The following is a 17,558-nucleotide window of genomic DNA, read 5'->3' on the forward strand; positions in this document are numbered from 1 at the left end:
CTTATTTAGACATTTCCACCTGATGGGATGTTCCTGAACAACATGTATACTTTGCTTGCTTGCATGCGTGTTAGTTCTCAGGTCCCCTGTTCTAGTGTTTCTTCCAGTACCTGCCTGTATACCAGGTGTACTTGCTGTACCTACCTGCACCTGCCATTGCCTACCTGTATATTAGCTTTACCTGCCAGTACCTGCCTGCACCTCCAGTGCCTGCCTGTATATTAGCTTTACCTGCCAGTGCCTGCCTGTATATTAGCTTTACCTGCCAGTACCTGCCAGTACCTGCCTGTATATTAGCTTTACCTGCCAGTACCTGCCTGCACCTGCCAGTGCCTGCCTGTATATTAGCTTTACCTGCCAGTGTCTGCCTGTATATTAGCTTTACTTGCCAGTGCCTATCTGTATACCAGCCGTACCTGCCTGCATCTGTCAGTGCCCACCTGTATATCAGTCGTTCCTGCTTGCACCTGCCAGTGCCTGCTTGTGTATCAGCCGTACCTGCCTGCACCTGTAAGTGCTCACCTGTATACCAACTGTTCCTGTCTGCACCTTCCAGTGTCTGCCTGTACTCCAGCTGTCTCCGCCAGGACCTGCCACTGCTCTGTTCCTGCCATGCCCGCTAGCTGAACTTTAAATTCTAGGCCATTCCAGCTTCCTGCCCCTTGGGGGTCAGCTGCCCTGCGTCCAAGATCCATCCTGGAAGAGCACCTGGGGTCCACCACCACCACTCCTTTCACAGTGTCAAGTTCTTGATTGCCCATTTGCACAGAGGGGAATCCTGAGTGTTCGTATTGCAATAATTGTATCCAAGGCGCAAGATGTTTTCCTTGATTAGATCCATTATTTTATCACATATCAGGCAAAAAAGTGACTTTCAGGTGCACAACAGTCGTTATCAAACCAAGAGAAAAATACAGGACTCAGTGTGACTGCACTGTGCCCCACATAGAGTGACCGGTGGAGAGTCACCTTTACAAATGCTATGTGAGATATAATCCGTGAGAGCACATTCTTACAGATTAGGCCTGTTTCACATTTCCGTGTTTGACCATCAGTCAAAAACCGGCGGTTTTTGAAAAAAAAACGGATCCTCCATTTTTTTTGGCGGATCCGTTTTTTCCCCATTGAGTTGCATTACCGGCGGATCTTGACGGATGGCCATCTGTTGTATCCATTTTTTTGCGGATCCGCCAAATTTTTTTCATCCACTGACATGCCTGGACGGACCCTGCAACGTTTTTTTTGCTGCAGGATCCGCATTTTACATTGCGCATGCCTGGAGAAAGGAAGTCAGCCGTAAATTTAACCCTGAAATCCTTTCTGGCGGACGAAAAAAATTCTCTCTCTCTCGTGGCATCCGTTCACATCAGTTAGGAACGGATCCGCTTTCCGCCTTTTTGGCGGATTTTGACTGACACAAAAAACTGAAGTGTGAAACAGGCCTTAGTAGGTTTTTTTTAAAACCATTCCAAACCATAGACAGTGTAAATTAGAATCAGTAACTTTCTACCATGCAGTCTCACAAGGGCTTGGCAATTAATAAGATCTCTTATTTACACAAAAAAGCATTCATTTGGGTTTAATTAAATAATTCTTGTTAGAAATGTTTCTGCTAATTGATGTCAACAGAAACATTTCTAGAAACAATTATTCATTAACCCCTTGCTGACTGGAGAAACAGCTGGAACCGTTAAATATTTTACACATTTAACACCTTGACGAGTGACACAAATATAAAAAAACGCGTAAATGGTCAGATGCTCACTATCATTTACTAGAAAAGCAAAAGAAATAGAAAACAGACGTTGTTCTGCAGTACTCAGCAGCAGCTCTGCGCAATGTTTTCATCTGCCCGCAGCTGCTAGCGGGTGGAAAAAAAAGAACATGCATGTCGCTTCTTTGAAACAGCTCATGATAGAATCTGAAATCCCCAGGCCTCTTACACAAAGCCTGGACTTCTGGTTCTGATAAGGACCAGGATGGTTCTGAGCTGGCACGCACAAGGTCGTGACATCACGATGTGCGCTGTCATCCGAGCCGACTAGACTTCAGCGCACTAGACTTCTGATGGAAGTCAGAAGATGCTACAAGGACCGGATGCGTGACGATGAAGAGTGGAGGGTCCGGTAAGTATTTTTTATTTTTTGTAACCTTATGACGGCCCTTTATGGTCCAGGAAAATGTTGGCCAGAAAATTACTATTAATCCGCATTTTACAGATTTTTTTTGTAGAATTCAATTCCACTCGGATCTATCCACTCATCTCTATCACTATGACTAGCAAGAAAAATTGTAGCATCAAAATGACGGATACCTCAATGGGGTTTATTGTGCACTTTTCATAAACCACTCTGCTACTGTTTGGGTCTTCTAATAAATAGGGGGAGTATACTGGCTGATCACACCAGATTATAGTGGCTCGATCAGACGGTTCATAATGGACGAGTCTCATGAATTCTTAAAAAACAGAGATTAAAGGGCCTGTCACACTAAGCGATATCGCTAGCAATATCGCTACAACATCACTGGTTTTTGTGACGCTATAGCGATATCGCTGTGTCTGATACTTACCTCCGACCCGCTCCCCCGCTGGTTATCACTGATCGCGCGAGAACGTCCTGGACTGTTTCTCGTCGTCAGCTTCCTGATGGGCTTCCTGTGGCGCTGACGAGCGACGCTTGGACGTGGGCGGGAGGATGTCAGGATCGCCTCGTCTGACAGGTAAGTAGCGACCCCCGACCCCAGCGATGTCGCTGGTGAGATCTGCCTGTGTGGCAGCTCACTAGCGACCACTTAGCGATGCACCAGCGATCCTGACCGGGTCATATTGCTGGTCGGGATCGCTGGTACATCGCTAAGTGTGACAGTACCTTTAGGTTACACCTGTACAGCTGCTTTTTCTCTACATTTGTCTGTTCCATTGTTTACAAAATAATTCTAAACAAAAAGTTTCTACGTCTTTCAGTCACTATTGTGTTCAAAAAGGTCTTCTGATGGCAGCAAAATAAAAAAAGGAGCAAACAAACACTTTATAATTGATATGAAACTGATAGAAATCTAACACAAGATAAGACATAATCTAGTCCTTGCATGTTCGAAGAGCCTTTTTCTTATTCTAAAATGTTATATTTTATAGGCCACAGCGCCCTCTCGTGGCAATGTAGACAATTAAAACGTGTATTTTATTGTATTTGACGTTGGTCATTTTAGGATATAATCCCACGTGGCAGTAATAGGGCGGCAGTTACAGCGTGGTTGAAAACCACCCTATTAGTGCACCGCAAAAAAAGTGGCAAAAAATACCGCTGCGGTTTTGATTATGAGCAGTTCTAGGAACATTTCCTTACAAATGTCAATTGGAATTATTCCTGTTTAAAAGCGCAACTGCGGCAACGCTGCATATGCTGTAAATACAGTAGATTTTTGTATCTTTCTTTCCTGCAGAAATGCACACCATGTGTCTGTATATGGCACCTTGATCAGCATAATTAGTTCTTAATTTTTAATTAGTTGGGGATTTTATAGATAAATTGTATAGATTGTATATCTATTTACCATATATTTGTAAAATAGCGATTTATAGCAAATTATGAGGCACGTACTGCGTTCATGTCTGTTACTGTCCAGCTGTACAGGAGTCTTGAAGGGGAAGAGAGGAGCTGGAAGTTTTAGAAATAAATATTCTGCTTCTCCTCATCTCCTGGACCCCTATACAAAATCTATAACAGTCACACACCTTCCACAATGTGCACCAATATTCTGGGAAGAAAGAACAAGAGAAAGCCAGAGAGCGACCCCTTTATTTCCTTAGACTAAAATGGATGCTAGTACCTCTTCCCTTCAATCACAGCCTAGGCAAATAGGCCTGGAGGAAAAGGGGGTCTGCTCAGTGGTTTTAACTGTATTCACGTTTCACACTTGCAGGAGTCGCACATGGTTCTTGGACTGTGCCACGGGGTCGGGCTTGCCTGGGACGGGCGTATCTAAGTGGCTAGCTGGTCTTCACTGGAGCTTCTCATGGTGGAGTCAGGTTTGAGCTGCATGTAGCAGCCAAGTACCACTCCTAGGTAGTCCCCAATATTACAACTAATGAGCCAAAGGGGCAGGTATGCTGACACAGATTAGATTTGTAGTCACAGACAAGGATGGATTTGTAGCCTGTTCAAACAGGTGCAGTGTCAAGATTCAATGCGGCGTCTGGTTTGAGATCCGCCGGATTGGCTACAGAGTTCAGGTACTGCTGGAACGGCTTCAGGGGAACATACACACTATAAAGGAATACAGGGACAGGATCAGGATAACAAACTAGCTTAACTAGATAGGGTGAGGGACCCAGCAACATACAATGTAGAGAAACTGCAGGCATTGCCCAGGCACCTACCTACTGGGGAGGGTGACTTTTATACAAAATACCTCCTGCTATTGGCTGAGGGGATTTTTTCAAAGTGCGTGTGCTACCCTTTAATAACAGGGGAGCGCGTGCATGCACTGTGCATGCTGCTGGAAGTCTGTGCGGCATGTACAGGAGACAGGGAGGAGGAAGCAGGGAATGAGTATGTCGGCGTCCCTACTAAGGAGGGTGACTTTTATACAAAATACCTCCCAGCTATTAGCTGAGAGCATTTTTCAAAGTGAGCGCGCAGTCCCTTTAAGAACAGAAACGCTCCACTGGAAGCCTGTGTGCTGTGCACCGGAAGCAAGGAGGAGGAAGCAAGGAATGAGGATGCCACCAGGGCGGTGAGTATGCCGACATTTGTTCCGGGAGGAGGGAGAGAGACAACACAGGGATACCTGCATAGCATTACAGTACACCATCTTCCTTATGCCTTCTCTTCTTCAAGTACACAAGGCATCTTTGCAGAAGAAGTGAAGCATCAATGCACACCTTGGACTCCCACAACTTCTCTTTGGGACCATGTTCTCTTCAGTTCACTAGAAGAAAAGTTAAATCTCTCACCTTCTTCTTGGCTAGGACACTTCTCACCATCCAGACATCCTCAGAGGAGACCGAAGTGGGAGTGGAAACAGGATCCTCCAATTGCTGAGTGTCTCTCTGCCCGGCAAGACCAGCTACCACCTTGGAAGAATCGAAGACAAACCAAACTTCTTCCTCTTGAACGGTGGATAGTAGAGTCTTGGAAGGAGCCTCCGCCATGACATTATTGTCAGTTGGCCACTTGGGAACTGAAGATACCCTCTTTGGGTCCATCTCCAAACTGGTGTCTGTGAAGATATGTCCAGGAGGTTCCTGGAAGCAGGTCACTGGAAGAATCGCTGGAACTGCGTGGGAATATAGTCTCAACTTCCCTTCTTTTGGAGCCATCACAACGAGTTGGCAACTACCAGACCAGGGGGGAAGATGGTAACACAGGTGGTCGAATTAGACATACAGGGATCAGACATCTCCTGTGACACGACTGTCCCCAACGAAGCACTTCACTGAATCTCGAGTCAAGAATGGGCTCATGAGTGCTAAACCACAGAAGACCCAAGAGAAGTGGATGAAATAGACCAGACAGCACAAAAAATGTGATCTTGTCCATTTCAAATGCTCCTATCTGGAGCTTTTCTTGCTCAGTAATGACTTGAAAGACTTCGCCCAGGGCCTTTCGTTCAACAGATGATACCCTCAGCAGATTCTGGAGGCATTGGATGGGAATCTGATACCAAACCAGCACAGCTTGCTGCAAGGAGTTTCTCATCGAACTGGAGTCAAGTCATTGGGGCAAAAAGGGGGCACTATTATTGTGCGGATGCATAGAGGGGCACTATAACTGTCTGGAGGTATAACAGTTGTGGTACTAGTTGAGGCGATAGAGGCAAGATGGGACCTATCCTATAAGCTTAACTGCAAAAGGGGATCTATTCAATAAGCGAAGTCTAACCCCCATTTTATTTGTTAAATATATTTATTATTATTATTATTATTATTATTATTATTATTATAGATGTATGTGGTACATACATCAATATACTTCAATATAATTCCTAACATAGCCCTCACATCTATCCCCTGCTGCACCCTGAAAGTGCCACCTGGTGCCGCACTCACCGTTGATTGTCCCTGAGGGTGTCCCTAAGTATAATCAAATACAATGAGGGCAATGTTAGGGACTATATTGAAGTATATTGAAGTAATTTTTCTGCTACCACATACATCTGTATGTCACTGTATATGGCTGGGTGATGCAATAACTTTATTGTGGTTCCATGTGACTGAACTGAATCACAATTATACACCTTTCTCGTCCATAGTGTTAATATTTATTATACTGTATATCTCTTGAGTTCTTATGGGGCCTTATGTTATTAGGTGTTAATAATAAATTGAAAAAAGATTTGGATTTTAATATTACGGTATGTATTTTTTCTGGCATCAAAATTCTGAGTTTCTATATACTGTATCTAAAATATTCTATAGTCTATTGGTTGTGGGGGGCACAAACTAGCGGATGTCCATGGAATTCTTACTGTGTATGGTGCTATTTAGCTTATTAAGAGTTGGGTAAGGAATGAGTCAAAAATTTCTGTCCTGTCCTGCAGAATCAACATTTGGATGGTATGAATTTATCATAATGGTCTAAGCCAGAAAGAGACCAACAGAAGAATTTTAAGACTTTGAGCACAGAGAAAGTGATTTTAGCACGCTTCATGAATGGTGCCTGTCCCTTATGTGTTAATTTCGGTTGGCGAGCAATGCATTGCAACCATATGGTAGCAGTGGCACTGTTTCACTCCTGGGACTTGTGATTCCGCCCCACCAGGAAGCTTGGGAGTTCATTCCTAGCTAGTTAGTGCTTCTCTCTGCTGTCAGCTCTGGGCGGAACTGCTCTCCATTTAAACTCCTGAGAGTCATTTTCCAGTGCCAGTTATAGAGAATACTTTTCTGGATCTAATGTCTGTTTGTTCTTAGTTTGCATTTACCTTTTTCTGACCTTGGTCTAGTTTCTGAAGATTCTTCTGCCTAATGATTCTGCCTCTTACTTTGATCTCATGGTACCAACCATGTGTGATGAACATTCTTGATGACAACTTGCTCCACCGGTCAGCAGCTGACTCTGTAACCCCCAACCCAAGGGCCTCTGTTATGTCGAGGTCCCTTTACAAGGGTTAAAGGGTGAAAGCCCAGGCAATCCCTGGGATCTGGTAGATTTAGTGCCTTGTACTAAGCCTGTCTATGATGAACTGGCCCACTATAGATCCCCTTCCAGGCGTGATGAATCAAATGCAAGAGCTGGTCCGGAATTTTGTAGCGCAGGTTTAGCATCTTGAAACTGCTCAGGCCCAAGCACCTGCAGCACCACCCTTGACCATTCCTGAACTTAAAGTTACCTGCTTGCCTGTATTTCGGGCTCTGCCCTCATTCGTCTGGTTCTGAGAGCCAGCATGTGGGTCTCCAGAATTTTCCACAATTGACCCTGACCAAGTAGCTTTTGCAGAAAGTAAAGTAACTGTCCTCCATCAGGGAAAACTTGCTGCTGAGGAGTTCTGCACTGCTCTGGGCCACAGATTTACATTGGAATGAACAGGCCCTTCTCCATCAGTTTCATAGTAAATTCTCTGACCAAATCAAGGAAATGTTAGTATAGACTGTGTACCCGTGTGACTCTGCACCTCCACCTACTTGTCTACCTATTTCTCTTACTGACGAGCCCAGGCATATTGGGGTGATTGTGAAGAGTCTGGGCTTTAGATGCATGCCTGCCCAAGACAACAGCCACCAGAAACACACGAGTGCCTTTGTTGGTCTGGTGGGGACACCTCCCTAGGTGAGCATTACTTGTTGGAACTTTACATTTTGAATCTTTGTAAAAAATATTTTGTCCTTGATAACTCAGTGGTCTTGACTTGGGTATACCTTGCTTACATAAACATTCCCGGGTTATTGACTGGCACCAGGGGAATATTCTATGCTGGAGCCCCGAGGGTGAGAACAAATTTATGTCTTTATCTGTGAATCTGTTTAAAGCTTTGTTCAGTGGTTTATCTAAAGTATTTAGACATCTTGATTATATATTTTCTGATTCTAAATATGAAAAATTACCAATAAAGAGAATATGATTGTCCTAATGAATGATCAGTTATCAAACTCCCATTTCCCTAAGGGTAAAAAATATAATTTTTCTAGCCCATAACATCAGGCCATGAAAGACTGTACAGCAGACAGTCTGCATAAAGGGTTCATCAGACATTCCATGTCACCAGTTGGGGCAGGTTTCTTTTTTGTTGGTAAAAAAGATGGTAGTTTCAGACCATGTATTGACTATTAAAAGCTTAAAATTACTGTAAAGAATCAGTATCTTCTGCCACTCATCCGTGATCTCTATAATCAGCTGTTGGGGACCTATTGGTTCACAAAACTTGATCTCAGGGGTGCATATAACCTTATCTAAGGGAAGGAGACGATGGGAAGACAGCATTTAACACACCTGAGGGTCACTATAAGTATCTTGTGAAGCCTTTTGGACTAAGTAATGCGGTGGCTATTCTTCAAAATTTTGTTAATGATATCTTCAGAGATATGAGTGGTCAATATGTGGTTGTCTATATGGATTAGGTTGGATTGGGTTATTTGCCTGATAATAATTCACACATGCGACTTCTACCTCCTGTGTTCCAAAACCTGGGCAATTCTTTATTTGCTAAACTGGAAAAATGTGGGGGGGGTTTTTGTGCAGGAATAAAACTTCCTGGGATATAACTTATCCATTCACGATGTTTAAATGGACCCTTCTAAGGTCCATACTATTTAGGAGTGATGGTAGCCAACGATACTGAAGTCCTTGGGTTTGATAACTGATAACTACAATTGAATATTTTTTTTCTGTTGTCAAATCTCTGACTGACTTGACTAAGATGTGGTTAATTGGAAGCCTGAATTAATTTGTACCTCAATAAATTTGTGCTTGAGTCTGAAAGTTGGAGAAGTGCTATTGCAAGGTACCTCATTTCTCACTCTACATCGCCCATGCATATTCTTTTCAGCAAAGTTTTCTTCTGTTAATGGGAGTTATGACGTCAGTAATAGTGAATTGTTGGGATTTTTGTGGTCTGTGATAAGTGACTTTTGAGCAGTGGGTCAATGAGAATGGCGCCACTTCCTCAATGATCCAAAAGTCACTTATCACAGACCACAAAAATATGATTTATTTAGAGTCAGCTAAAAGACTCAGCCCTAGGCAAGCTTGACAGACTTTGCTATTTTCGAGATTTGATTTTGTTATGACGCTCAGACCTGGTACTAAAACCATAAAACCCAACGCATTCTCGCAACTTTTCTTCTCCATCTCAGTCTGTCGACTCTGGACGAGTTCCTATTCTTGCCAAAGTTGTGTCACCCTGAGATTAATAATACTCTTTGACTTGTGGCCAGGTATTTTTGGTGGTCAACTATAGTTTGAGACTGTAGGTAATAATAATAATCTTTATTTTTATATAGCGCTAACATATTCCACAGCGCTTTACAGTTTGCACACATTTTCATCACTGTCCCCGATGGGGCTCACAATCTAAATTCCCTATCAGTATGTCTTTAGAATGTGGGAGGAAACCGGAGTGCCCGGAGGAAACCCACGCAAACACGGGGAGAACATACAAACTCCTTGCAGATGTTGTCCTTGGTGGGATTCGAACCCAGAACTCCAGCGCTGCAAGGCTGCAGTGCTAACCACTGAGCCACCGTGCTGCCCGTGTGTTAGCTTGAGAAATTTGTGCCGCTTAATTTGATACTCCACAGGATGGTAAATCCATAGAAAGGTTGGAGCTTATTTACTTCGAGGTGAGAAAAAACCTGAAGAAGGTCAGAACAGACAGACCTCTTCCACTAATAAGAGGCAGACAAATGGATCGAGCTTGACTATTGGGACAAGGCGTGTTATCTCCCAGAAATATCAAAATCAAGGTTCTCTCCGATAAACAATGTCCCAAATTCATTGGTCCTTTGAGATAGCCGAGGCTGTCAATCTTGTAGCCTTCCAAGTAAGAGTTCCCGCAAATATGGATGTTTTCCATAAATTCTGGCTAAAAACATACCAATGGCCTGTGCACTATGCTAATCATCACCCCTCCCATCCTGCAGACTTGAGTTTAAAGTAGACAAGATCCTGCCAGTCAGTGCATTGAAAAGGCTACTGTCCAAATGAAAAATTGTTGGTTTTGGATAGCAACTAGTGATGAGAGAGTTTACTCGTTACTCGAGATTTCCCAAGCATTCTCGGGTGATCTTCGAGTATTTGGATGTGCTCGGAGATTTTCTGTCGCCGTAGCTGCATGATTTGCGGCTGTTAGACAGCCTGAATACATGTGTGGAATTCCTAACAAACAGGCAATCCCCACATGTATTCAGGCTGTCTAGCAGCCGCAGATCATGCAGCTGCAGCGACAGAAACTAAATCTCTGAATACGCCAAAATACTCGGAGATCACCTGCGCAAGCTCGGGAAATCTCGAGTAACGAGTATGCTCGCTCATCACTAATAACAACATTAATGCCAACAATTTCATTAAGAGCTCACATTGGGTTTTTTTGACAAGCCTTGTCATAAGGGTCCAAAAGACCCTTGTGAAAGAAAGGGGGTACTGTGACATCAATGACGGTGCTTGTCCCTTGTGTGTGCTTCAGGTGGCAGACAATGCAGGTTGACAATATAGTAGCACTGTTTTTACTCCTGGGAGTTGTGGTTCTGCCAATCCAGGAAGCTTGGGAGTTCATTCTTAGCTACTTATTATTTCTCGCTGCTGTCAACTCTTAGTGGAGCTGCTGTCTATTTAAAGCACCACTTCAGCATTTTTTTTATTTTTTTATTTCAGCGCCGGGAAGAACAGAAGTAAGTATAATGCTAGCAGTGGGGAACATGTATTAGTAATACCAATCAGCAGATAGATGAAATTATAAAAAAAACACTGGATTGGTGCTTTAACTCATATTTCTAAGGATTGAAATTTAGTTCTATACTTTATATCATTGGCACTAGGTGGAGCTAGAGTACCTGTTACTAACATAGCAGTGAATTTCTGCGTTTTATGAAAAGAAAGTATATTCATTTTATAATGAAAAGGTACACAATTTTTTAGAACAAGTTTACAGTCTTCATCATATAGTGTTACATATAAACACTCATATATATATATATATATATATATATATATATACTTGGCGGGGGTGCGGTATCAGACCCTGGCTGATCAGACATTGATGACCTATCCTAAGGCTAGGCCATCAATGTAAAAGTAGTGGACAACCTCTTTAAAGTTAGTTCACTTTTATCAAGGACTGAGGCAACAACTTCAGGTGGTAGGGAGCTTATGGTGAGGAGGAAATTCAACTGAGGTGGGTACCAGCCTCGATTTTCATAAATGGTGGGAATCTCTACAAAGTTCCTCCTTTTTACAAGAACTGCAATGTAAACATCAAAGTATTAGGACACTAAATCTTCTTGTACATTTAGTTTTAGGGTACCATCAACATCCAGAAGAGGGAGGGCTCTAAACCAATATCAGGGTTAGATTGGCAACGATGACCCAGGAATTTGGTCCTTCCACCATGAAGTGATAATGATGATCGAACGATTTTCAATCTCTAGAACTTCGGTAGCACCAAATTGCTGGATCATTGTTGCTATTCATTGTCGTTGGAACTCCATTGGCGGGATTTCCATATCCACCAGGCTGGTTGTAATCCGCATTTAAGATCACATTTTGGGTCCTATCCTAGACTTCTGCCTCAGTTACCGCAACTTTATGAAGTGAGCACATATTTGCCATCTCTCACCTGATTCACACAACAACTTACTCACTACACTTAGATAGCGCTCCTGTTTATTCCACTGATCCTAGGTAAATCCTTTATGAAGGGTAGATTGGGATTATGTGGACATCATCTTCCCTGGCTTTTCATGTATAGCATAATTTATTGGTTCCTAACCAGAGGATGCCTACTTGTACTGGAAATCTAGACATAGTCAACGTGGTGATCGGAAACCCTAGAGTCTAGATTTCTGATATACCAGATGTGAATATGACCTGTGGCTTCACTTATTTCTTGCATTGAATAACTGTGTATAAATTGGTCATTGCATTAAGAAATAATAGAATACATTGCAGTAATAACAACATGGAGCAATATGAACCATGTGTGTCACTTACATTTCTTGCTTTACATACAGTCATATGTTAAAGTTTGGGCACCCCTATTAATGTTAACCTTTTTTCTTTATAACAATTTTGGTTTTTGCAACAGCAATTTCAGTATCTAATAACTGATGGACTCAGTTATATTTCTGGATTCAAGTGAGGTTTATTGTACTAACAGAAAATGTGCAATCTGCATTTAAACAAAATTTGACCGGTGCAAAAGTATGGGCACCCTTATCATTTTCTTGATTTGAACACTCCTAACTACTTTTTACTGACTTCCTGAAGCACTAAATTGGTTTTGTAACCTCATTGAGCTTTGAACTTCATAGCCAGGTGTATCAAATCATGAGAAAAGGTATTTAAGGTGGCCACTTGCAAGTAGTTCTCCTATTTGATTCTCCTATGAAGAGTGGCATCATGGTCTCCTCAAAACAACTCTCAAATGATCTGAAAACAAAGATTATTCAACATAGCTTTTCAGGGGAAGGATACAAAAAGTTGTCTCAGAGATTTAACCTGTCAGTTTCCACTGTGAGGAACATAGAAAGAAAATGGAAGAACACAGGTACAGTCTTGTTAAGCCCAGAAGTGGCAGGCCAAGAAAAATATCAGAAAGGCAGAGAAGAAGAATGGTGAGAACAGTCAAGGACAATCCACAGACCACCTCCAAAGACCTGCAGCATCATCTTGCTGCAGATGGTGTCACTGTGCATCGATCAACAATACAGCGCACTTTGCACAAGGAGAAGCTGTATGGGAGAGTGATGCGCAAGAAGCCGTTTCTGCAAGCACGCCACAAACAGAGTCGCCTGAGGTATGCAAAAGCACATTTGGACAAGCCAGTTACATTTTGGAAGAAGGTCCTGTGGACTGATGAAACAAAGATTGAGTTGTTTGGTCATACAAAAGGCGTTATGCATGGAGGCTAAAAAACACAGCATTCCAAGAAAAACACTTGCTACCCACAGTAAAATTTGGTGGAGGTTCCATCATGCTTTGGGGCTGTGTGGCCAATGCCGGCACCGGGAATCTTGTTAAAGTTGAGGGTCGCATGGATTCAACTCAGTATCAGCAGATTCTTGACAATAATGTGCAAGAATCAGTGACGAAGTTGAAGTTACGCAGGGGATGGATATTTCAGCAAGACAATGATCCAAAACACCTCTCCAAATCTACTCAGGCATTCATGCAGAGGAACAATTACAATGTTCTGGAATGGCCATCCCAGTCCCCAGACCTGAATATCATTGAACATCTGTGGGATGATTTGAAGCGGGCTGTCCATGCTCGGCGACCATCAAACTTAACTGAACTGGAATTGTTTTGTAAACAGGAATGGTCACAAATACCTTCATCCAGGATCCAGGAACTCATTAATAGCTACAGGAAGCGACTAGAGGCTGTTATTTTTGCAAAAGGAGGATCTAAGAAATATTAATGTCACTTTTATGTTGAGGTGCCCATACTTTTGCACCGGTCAAATTTTGTTAAAATGCACATTTTCTGTTAGTACAATAAACCTCATTTGAATCCAGAAATATAACTGAGTCCATCAGTTATTAGATATATGAAACTGAAATAGCTGTTGCAAAAACCAAAATTGTTATAAAGAAAAAAGGTTAACATTAATAGGGGTGCCCAAACTTTAACATATGACTGTAAATGTAACCCTATTGAACCATATTGTATTATCACATAAAGCATAGATCTGACCCATCGTGTAACAAAGTCGTCCTTCTTCGTCGAGGTTACATATTCAACGTTTTGCTCCTTTTTGCTTCACATTTGTTTCCACTTACGGAGCAAGGAATTCTCTGGAACTAAACCAACTTGTTTATGAATCAGAAACTGCTGAATGGAAGATTGTCGCTTCTTGATTGCATTCCTCTTGTGCAGATTTCTAATCGTTGGTCACCATCTTATTCAGTTTGGAAAAACGAAGGGGCGATCTTACAATGTACAAATATATGAAGGGACAGTACAGAGGTCTTTCTAATGATCTTCTTACACCTAGGCCTGCGACAGGGACGAGGGGGCATCCTCTACGTCTGGAGGAAAGAAGGTTTAATCATAATCATAGACGCGGATGCTTTACTGTAAGAGCAGTGAGACTTTGGAACTCTCCACAGAATGCTGTAATGGCTGGTTCACTACAAACGTTTAAGAAGGGTCTGGATGCCTTTCATGAAAAATATAATATTACAGGTTATGGGCACTAGATTTTGTGATGAGACATTGATCCAGGGAACTAGTCTGATTTCCGAATTGGAAAGAGTCGGAAAGAAATTTATCCCCTAAGCCAGTGTCCTCCTCATGGGGTTTTGCTTCTGGATCAACATGTTAGGTTACAAGTTGAACTCGATGGACTTAATGGGGTTTCCCCACAAACAAATTTTCATTTTAATCAAAAGATCTTGGAATAATAACATTTTCCACAAATGGATGTGTTTAATTAAAATGTCCCTATGCTGAGGTAATCTTATAAATGTAGCCCTGCTGTGTACTGCGTAATGGCTGTGTCTGACCGTGCAGGATAAGGCTATGTGCACACGTAGTTTTAGGTGCTGCTGATTTGTCCGCGCGGATTTGGGAAAATCCGCAGGTAAATCCACAGGTCAAAAGACCTGCGGTTTACCTGCGAATTAGCCTGCGGTTTAGCCCTGCGATTTCACACCTCTACAATGGAGAAGGTGTGAAACCGCTGTGGATTCCGCACAAAGAATTAACATGCTGCATATTTGAATCCGCAGCAAATCCGCGCGGAAAAATCTGCAGCATGTGCACAGCGTTTTTCATTTTACCATTGAAAACAATGGTACTGTACAACGCACCTAAATCTGCTGCGAACCCACAGAGCCTGAAACACTGCGGATCCGCAGCAGAATCCGCAACATGTGCACATGGCCTAATGGTCTGATCATACCACAGCTCCTGGGCAGGGGAGAAAGCAAAGAGAGTATACAGACATTACAGCAGGGGATCGCAGCTGATTCTTTTTGTGATGTAAATCATTTCCCTGCTTGTTTTTAACCCCTTTACCCCAAGGGTAGTTTGCACGTTCATGACCGGGCCAATTTTTACAATTCTGTCCACTGTCCCTTTATGAGGTAATAACTCTGGAACGCTTCCATGGATCCCGGTGATTCTGACATTGTTTTCTCGTGACATATTGTACTTCATGATAGTGGTAAAATTTCTCTGCTATGACATGCATTTATTTGTGAAAAAAACCTGCTAGTACAACTCCATACTTCCAATGACTCAGCATCTCACACAACTGCTCAGTGTATTAACTGTTTATGCTCTACATTCAGGTATGGACTGGGACTGAATTTCATCCGTGGCATTTGAAATCACACAGGCCCATGGTGTCACTGCGCACAAGCACTAGATGGGGATATATTACTAATATTACCCTGCCTGGAGGAAATCAAAATGTCCTACAAGACCAATATTTCTAATAATACCAACAATATTGCTATATAGGATTAAATTATCATAATATCTAAATAATAATATTACAATACAGCAAGCACCAACAAACCAAATAACCAAATATTACCAGCATATAGAATATTGATAATACCACTATTTTGATTGTTAAAGGGGTTGAAGTTAAAGTCGATGTAACTTCAGACTTCTGAATCCTCATAGCACACACTGTAAGGATTCTCCGGTGCCGGACACATTCCAACTAATTGTTCTCGGCTTTACTAATTTTACTTGTATTGACCAAAATTGTGCACATCTAGTTAGCATGTGACCGCATGTATGCAAATGTCATACTAGCAGTAACATGATCAGGAGTGAAATTGCAGGTGGTGCGAGAGTTGCAGTCGCACCCTGTAGTGCTAAAATGTTAAAGGGAATCTCTCATCTATTTTTTGACATATCATGTAAATAATAATAATAATCTTTATTTATATAGCGCCAACATATTCCGCAGCGCTTTACAGTTTAACAGTTTCAAAACACAAGTCATAAGTAACAACGTTAACAATACTGTAATTAAAGTAAAATAAGACGACCCTGCTCGTGAGAGCTTACAATCTACAATGAGGTGGGGGAGATACAAAGTACAGGTGTGTATTTACAATTATGTATTTACAATGATGGTCCAGCCATCTTGAGAAGGTGGGGGACAGAGATAGTGAATGGGCTACATACTCACACTTGCACATAAAAGGACTGATTAGGGAATGTGATAGGCTGCTCTGAATAGATGTGTTTTGAGAGAGCGCCTAAAACTGTGCAAATTGTGGATAGTCCTAATTTTTTGGGGTATAGCATTCCAGAGGATTGAAGCAGCGCAGGAAATGTCTTGGAGTCGGGAGTGGGAGGTGCGGATTAGTGCAGAGGTTAGTCGAAAGTCTTTTGCAGAGCGCAGCGGTTGGCTAGGCCGATAGACAGAAATGAGGGAGGAGATGTAGGGGGGTGTTGCACTGTGGAGAGCTTTGTGAGTGAGAACAAGTACTTTGAATTGGACCCTATAATGAATGAGCAGCCAATGTAAGGACTGGCGAAGAGCGGACACGTCTGAGTACCGATTAGCCAGGTAGATGACCCTGGCTGCTGCATTAAGTATGTACTGGAGAGGGGAAAGTCGAGTAGCGGGGAGGCCAATTAATAGAGCGTTGCAGTAATCCAGGCGGGAGTGGATCAATGCTACAGTGAGGGTTTTTGTTGTTTCCATGGTGAGAAAAGGGCGAATTCTGGAGATGTTCTTTAGGTGTAGGCGGCAGGTGCGGGCAAGACATTGTATATGGGATGTGAAGGAGAGGTTGGTGTCAAACATAACACCCAGACAGCGTGCCTGCTGCCGGGGTGTTATTATAGTGGCACCCACGGAGAGGGAAATGTCAGATTTAGATGGCGGGAGCAGAAGAAGTTCAGTTTTTGAGAGGTTAAGTTTCAGATAGAGAGCGGACATGACGTTGGAGACTGCGGACAGACAGTCACTGGCGTTCTGTAGTACAGCGGGGGTAAGGTCGGGGGATGACGTATATAGTTGTGTATTATCAGCATAAAGATGGTACTGAAAGCGAAATCTGCTGATGGTCTGCCCAATTGGGGCCGTCAAGAGAGAGAAGAGAAGGGGGCCAAGGACTGAGCCTTGAGGTACCCCGACAGCGAGAGGAAGAGGAGATGACGTGGAGCCAGCGAACAAAACACTGAAGGAGCGGTCAGAGAGATAGGAAGAGAGCCAGGAGAGAGCAGTGTCCTTAATGCCTTGTGACTGGAGCCTATGGAGTAGGATATGGTGGTCAACAGTGTAGAAAGCTGCAGAAATGTCGAGAAGAATGAGCAGAGAGTGTTCACCGTTACATTTTGCTGTCAGAAGGTCATTGGTCACTTTGATGAGTGCAGTTTCAGTCGAATGTAGGGGTCGGAAGCCAGACTGTGAAGGGTCTAGGAGGGAGTGAG

The 17,558-nt window shown here is 42.7% G+C and overlaps 1 long non-coding RNA gene across 1 annotated transcript in view; it reads left to right on the forward strand.

The window, feature by feature from the left end:
• Positions 1–1,852: 1,852 nt before the first annotated feature.
• LOC141057242 (uncharacterized) overlaps positions 1,853–17,558 on the forward strand; it is a 37,744-nt gene continuing 22,038 nt past the window's right edge. Inside the window, exon 1 of the long non-coding RNA XR_012222014.1 lies at positions 1,853–2,126. This is a non-coding gene — a long non-coding RNA (uncharacterized lncRNA). The remainder of the gene's footprint in view (positions 2,127–17,558) is intronic.

Source organism: Dendrobates tinctorius, unplaced genomic scaffold (genome assembly GCF_039654945.1).
Source record: "Dendrobates tinctorius isolate UK_male_01 unplaced genomic scaffold, ASM3965494v1 ptg000203l, whole genome shotgun sequence".
NCBI classification, from domain to species: Eukaryota; Metazoa; Chordata; class Amphibia; order Anura; family Dendrobatidae; genus Dendrobates; species Dendrobates tinctorius.